General features: G+C 39.1%; 1 protein-coding gene across 8 annotated transcripts in view; it reads left to right on the top strand.

Annotated features, from left to right (window-relative positions):
- Positions 1–365: 365 nt before the first annotated feature.
- LOC128866947 (uncharacterized) overlaps positions 366–6,339 on the top strand; it is a 111,363-nt gene continuing 105,389 nt past the window's right edge. For 5 of the 8 annotated variants that reach the window (XM_054108013.1, XM_054108012.1, XM_054108011.1 and 2 more), the window contains exon 1: positions 366–634. The gene's annotated coding sequence lies outside the window, so the exon portion shown is untranslated. Of the gene's footprint in view, positions 645–1,317; positions 1,972–6,339 lie in introns of those variants that run through there. The other 3 variants (XM_054108014.1, XM_054108009.1, XM_054108010.1) reach the window with 2 other exon arrangements.

Genomic DNA, 6,339 nt, shown 5'->3' with positions numbered 1-6,339 from the left:
ATTTTATTATTTCTAATTATTTATTATTTATTTATAAGTTTTTTTTAGTTTAACAAACACTTAATAATATTTAAAAATATAAGCATCTCTTAGCTTATTTTGTTATCTCGAATTATTTATTTTTTATTTATAACAAGTTTTGCCTCTTCTTCTTTCTAAAATACAATTATAAAATAACTCTCATTTGCACACCAAACTAACGAGACAGCTCCAATGCGACCTAATTGGATTTGAACACTTCGTGCAACCCTGCATGCTTCAGTGTTGCTACTTTACAGCTTTTCAGCCTTTTGTACCCTTTTGACAGCATTGCTATGTGTTTGTAGGTACGGCGGAATGTAGCGCAGGTGCTTGCTGCCGTCTTTCTCACTCGGTTCTCTGGTCTCAGTCTCTCGTATTGTATCGTCTGTTGTCGTTATCATTATCGCCGTGTGTACGAACAAATATGACGGGGAAAACATTTTAGTTGAAATTGAAATTCAACCATTGAGGAGTATAAATAATAATAAGAACAGCAAGTAAAGATAAAGCGAGCGTCACCACAAATATTTAACTAATCAAAGAAAATGTGTGCAAATAATTGTGGCTCAATGGAAAGCTAATTTCCATCAATACCCCATACAAAAAGAAAAAAGTATGTTTGTGTAAGTGTTAATTGAAATAAAAGTGAAACAGAGCTTAAGAGCAGAGTGTGAAGTCAAGCAAAGTGCTGATTTCTATAAAATATTCGATCGCAGTTACAAAGCGAAAAATTGAAAATAAATTATGTGCACTCAACTAAGTAAATAATGAAAAATGGCAAGAAATTAAAAACTACGAAGGCAGATAGCAGATAGGCAGTGTGGCCGCTGAGGCGATGACGTTTGCTTAGCGAATAACGGAAGGTGGGGGCAGCACAACAATGAAATATAATCAGAAATTGCTACGAGTCAGGCAGAAAGGGAGTGTATATATGTGAGTGAGTGTGTATATGTGTGTGTATGAGTGTGTGTAGAAAAGGTGAGTAGGCAGACGGACGGAAATATAGAAGTGCTAAGTATGCTACTAAGTACAAAGTATCTAACCTGGACTAAGTGACGAGAATTGGTTTGGAAAACGATATCAGTGACGGCGGCGACTGCTTGGAAATATGTCGCATCGCTCATCAGATATTTCGGATATGTACAGCTTAATGTATATACATATGTATGTATATATATGTACATTAGTGCCACCACTGTCTTCCTAAACCATATCGCCATCTTCATCATAATCTGCTGCTGCCCCCGCCCCCACCAACGGAACGACGGAATCGCGAGCAGCAACACAGTGACGCTAATCAGCGCCTTCGTCGTTGTTATTATTGCTATCGCTGTTGTGAGTACTGGTACTGGTGCCTCATATTAATGCCATTGTAATTGTTACTTTTTGCCGTCGTTGTCGACGTCTTCATCCATCTCCGTTTGTGTAGCTGTCCCCGATTTCGTCGTTGTCGTTGTTGTCGTCGTCGTCGTCGTCGCCTCGGCCCGTCCGTGTCCATTGCTATCGTCGTCTGTCTCGGCGGTGTCTGTTTTACGAATTGCTCCATAGCTAACGCGCCAGCAGCACAGCCGTTGGAGACTCCTCAGTTGCTTTTCGGCGTCTGAATTGAGTGCGTGTGCCACACTCGTCGGCAGCAACGTGTGACCACGTCTATCTGCATATTCAAAAAATAAAAAATGATTATGTATAAGCCTTTACATACATACATACATACGCCGACCTATTGGTAGTACCGTGTCAACCGTGTCAGAACGGCATTGTAGTGTCGATTGTGTCCATAACATTTTTCTTTTTTTTTTTTGCAATTGGAAAGTTTATGCACTTCAATTTCCTTCAAACAATATAATTGCCGCTAATTGAAGTGGAAGCGGAAATGTTATCTCAATCTGGTCAAAATACCTATCAAACCACAAATTAACTGTGATTCTCGCCAAAGTTGTAACGAGCAAAGTAATAACATTTTTTTTTTGAAAAGCAAAAGGTGAATGAAACTTCACAAGAAATGTGTAAAATAAATTGAAAGTAATAATTAAAGCGGCATAAGTGCATTTTCGGAGCTAAAAAGTGAAATTGTGCAATAAAAAATAAGCAAAAACGAAAAAATCGGTATAAGCCGAAAATTACCAACGACAAGAAAAAGGTTTTTGCACACACCAGCACCACACCACCAGCCCCATATGGGCAAGCGAAATTTTGTGAATGAACTTCTTTCTAATGCGCAAGTTTAACAGCTCTCGCACAAATGCCGTGTTGTTGTTTTGTGTTTGCTGCGGTCCCCCTTATTGCCAGCATCGTCGTCATCACTGTGCGCTGTACATTAGCGCCGCTTTACCAATTCCATTGCAACACTTTTGCCATCATCAACATTGCGCACACACGCCCAAGTTTTTTTTTTTTTTTTTTTTTGCTATTTTTCCCCTCCCCTCGCCCATACAGCCAATTGGAAGTTAAATGCTATAAACCACGCAAATTGTTGTTGTCATATTGCTTTGTGCTGCATACAAGTGTACCAGTGTGTATGTATGTATGTTACTCTGCAGCCAAGATAATCAATTAGAAAAATGTTTTGTTGTAAATTTAAATTGAAAAATTGCACTACCGTCATTTTGTGGGTAATCAAGTGCACAAGTCGGGCTGCTACGTCTGTCGCTGCTGCGATGTATGTATGTACATATGTGTGTATGTAGTAACATACGTGAATACATACATACTTACGTATGTTCAATGCAGGAAAGAAAAATTATCGACTGTCAGCCCAGCTCCCCAGCTGTAGTTACAACTATTTTAACCAGTAATAATGTTTTTGTTGTGCAAATTATGCTGTTTTTTGCGTTGTGCCAACTGACTTATATATTTTATTTTATTTTGTTTCTTGTTGCATCGTCAGCCGATTTTGCCTTACGGTAGTCGACTATATACCAAAACAGTACGTATGTACATTCATATGTGTAAATATGTCGTACATATGCATATATACACACACACACATATATCATCATGTGTATGCTGATTGACTTTTCTCCTTACTGATTGCGTTGTGGCTTCTTGGTACCTCATCGTTGCCCTTACGTCTTCCACCGCGCGCTGTCCCAGCGTCACCTTTTGTTTGCTTATTACCTTTATTCGTTCGCAATTGCTTGCTTTGTTGCTCCTTGTTTTTGTTTTTTTTTGTGTTTTTTGTTTTTTTTTTGTGTTTTTTGCGCTTTTTTTTTTGGTGTTTTGTTTGATCACAGATTTTTCGCTAGTTGCACTGTTGCTGCTGGTGTTTTTCTCTTCTGCTCTACAATGACGACCTCCAGTTTCACCCTCGCAAGCCATTCAACATTCGCACAAAAGCATTCGTTCAAACTAATCCACATATCCAGTAGGAAAGCTTGTCGAAATCGAGGTATCTTAAAGTGCATCCACATAGGCGGTGATTGAACCACAAAAATTAGTCTACGCGTTCACTCGTGGCAGATTAGGTGGAAAATGGAGAATAAGCTTTGACAGCTGATTTGAAGGTTTTGAAGGACTTTGATTGCTTTGGTTTGCATAATTATTATTGGCAATATGAAGAAAAGGCAGAAAGAATCTATAGTTAATTTAATTGCGCTGTTAGCAGCTAGTAATAGACACCTTGAGGATATCCGTAAGCGGCGCCTACTGAGTTTGCAAAAAATTATGGCAGCGATACGCATACGAAATTCGATATTGTAAGGCAAACCGTAGTTCATGTGCTTGTACGTGAACAGGCCCTTAGCAGAGTATTCATGTGCTTATAGTTATGTAACTAGCCCTTAAGACTTATTCGTTCAGATTTCATTGTAATTAGATCATCTACTACAAGTAGATGCCGTTTTGTACAAATAAAGATTCATATTCGGTTTAGCGCAGCCTACGAATACGGTGATGTCCGTCACACCATAATATTACATTTTTCAATAAGCAATAACAGGTCAACAAGGCTATTTTCTGTAGTATGGCTGCATAATTCTAATATCTAACAAAAATTGTATTAAAATTATGTATACAAACCTATTTTCTTTGCCGGCGTCCATTTTACAAGGTGATGCCCACAATAAACAAGACTGAACAAGAAAATAGAAACGACAGGAACTTTGTTCTGATAACTTCAAGTTTATTTATTCATAATAGTCCCCTCTGGCCTCGATTCACTATTTTGCGCGATCTAAAAGTTTTGCGAAAGAGTGTTTCAGGTCATTGGCCGGAATGTCCTTCAGAATGTCGGTACAAGCCTTTTAGATGGCCTCTACGAACGCAAAACGTTTTCCTTTCATGGCCAAATGCAATTTTCTGAATAGGCAGAAGTCCCAGGGGGCCTTATCAGGCGAATACGGTGAGTGATTGATGGTTAGAATGCGATTTCTTGTCAAAAAATCAGTCACAAGAGTGGATCGATAAGATGGTGCATTATCATGCAAGAAGCGCCAGCTTCCTACTTCGCGGTATTCAGGGCGAATTCGACGAATGCAATGCAACAAACGCTCCGAAACGCCAAGATAGAAAATTGCTTTGACGGTTTGGCCCGTTGGCACGAACTCCTTGTGGACAATTCACTTGGAATTGTAAAAACAAATGAGCAGCGACTTGATTTTTGACTTCTCCAAACGCGATTTTTTGTGTGATGGCTCATCTGGGGCCTTCCATTCGACACTTTGACGCTTCGTTTCAGGTTCATGTTGGAAACGCCACGTTTCATCACCGGTTGCAATGTTGTAAAGGAAGTTTTCATCTTTTCTCGCCTCTTTAATGAGGTCTTTCGAATGTTGAGTTCTGAGCAATTTTTGGTCCTCAGTTAACTTGTGCGGAATGAAACGTGCACAGATCTTTCGTAAGCCCAAATTATCAGTTAAAACGTGATAAATCGATGTTTTGAAGATATTCAACTCCGATTCCATGAATTTCAACGATGACTTCGATTCATTTCAGATAAATTTACAAACAATTTCGATGAAGTTTTCGGTGATTACTGATTTGGGAGGCCCGTATATACATTATCATGTCCTCGCAACCATCTCTGAAACGTGTAAGCCAGTCATGAACTCTGGCACGAGATAGAAAATCATCGCCATACATTTTTTTCATCAATTCAAATGTTTCGGGAAACGGTTTTCCGGTTTTAAAACAAAATTTGGTATTAGCTCTTTGTTCGAAACTCATTTTTGTACCGATGGCACAAACATACTGACACTTTAGACGCAATAACTTCGCTTCCGCTGAACCGAATGTCACCAAGCTTTCACTGGACGTCAGCTGGGGATGTAACTTCCCACGCACTAACTCATTCAAAAGATGCCCATCAAAAAAATTTTTATGATGCCAGTCTTGTTTATTTTGGACTTTACCTTGTATGTGAGCATATTACTATTGAATACCATTTAATCTTCAAACTGTCTGCCGTACTAGCAGGTGTGTGAATTTAACGAAATATCAACTGAACAGTAACGACGGTTTTTTAGAGCTTTTGCAAAAAAAACTATTTTCTTTCTATTCTCTCCCAATGTTTAGAGTAATCTAGGCCAACATTTTGTTTTTGTTTATAAAGTTCCCTCTTTCTACTGAGCTCTGTGAGGGAGACTTTCTAAAGATAATCGCAAAATTGCACTAGGTTAGGTAGTGCTGGCTGATCTGTAAAAAGATCTCACTTAGAACCCTAGGGCTCATGGTGTTACCAGTGCTATGCACTTGGAGTCGAAGTTATTATTTTATGTATCTCTTAATGCACGTCTTCGTGAGTTTTAACGAACCGTTCATACTTTTTTCAGTAACATCCTTCGAGGATGATGAAAAATATGTTGAAGTTGATATTAAAAATGTTTAGATAATTTTTTCTATTTTTACTTTCTTCTTCGTCCTCTTCTTGATTGGCGGTAACCGCTTAAACGGTTTTGGCCGAGTTTAACAAAGTGTGCCAGTCGTTTCTTTCTCATGCTAAGCGGCGCCAGTTGTAACCGCCAAGTGAAGTCAAGTCCTTCTCCACCTGATCTTTCCAACCAGAGGAGGCCTTCCTCTTCGTCTGCTAGCACCAGCTTTTTACGCATCGAATACTTTCGGAGCCTGAGCGTTTGTACCCATTCGGACGAAATGACCCAACCAATGAAACCGCTGGATCTTTATGTTGCGGTAATGATTGAACATAAGATTTGTTTAACATTTATTTATTTATTTATTTATTTTCTTGTTCACTCCATTCGGGTGCATAGGGCGTCGACAAGACTCAGTCTTGCGTTGGTTTCGTTAATCTATTTTGATTTCTGACAGGGTAGGTTATTAGCCTGCCGCTACTTAACATATCTACCCCACCCACAAAATCTC

Source organism: Anastrepha ludens, chromosome 6, assembly GCF_028408465.1.
Source record: "Anastrepha ludens isolate Willacy chromosome 6, idAnaLude1.1, whole genome shotgun sequence".
Taxonomy (NCBI): domain Eukaryota; kingdom Metazoa; phylum Arthropoda; class Insecta; order Diptera; family Tephritidae; genus Anastrepha; species Anastrepha ludens.
Note: the sequence above shows the minus strand (reverse complement) of the source record. Positions and strands in the feature narration are given on the sequence as shown.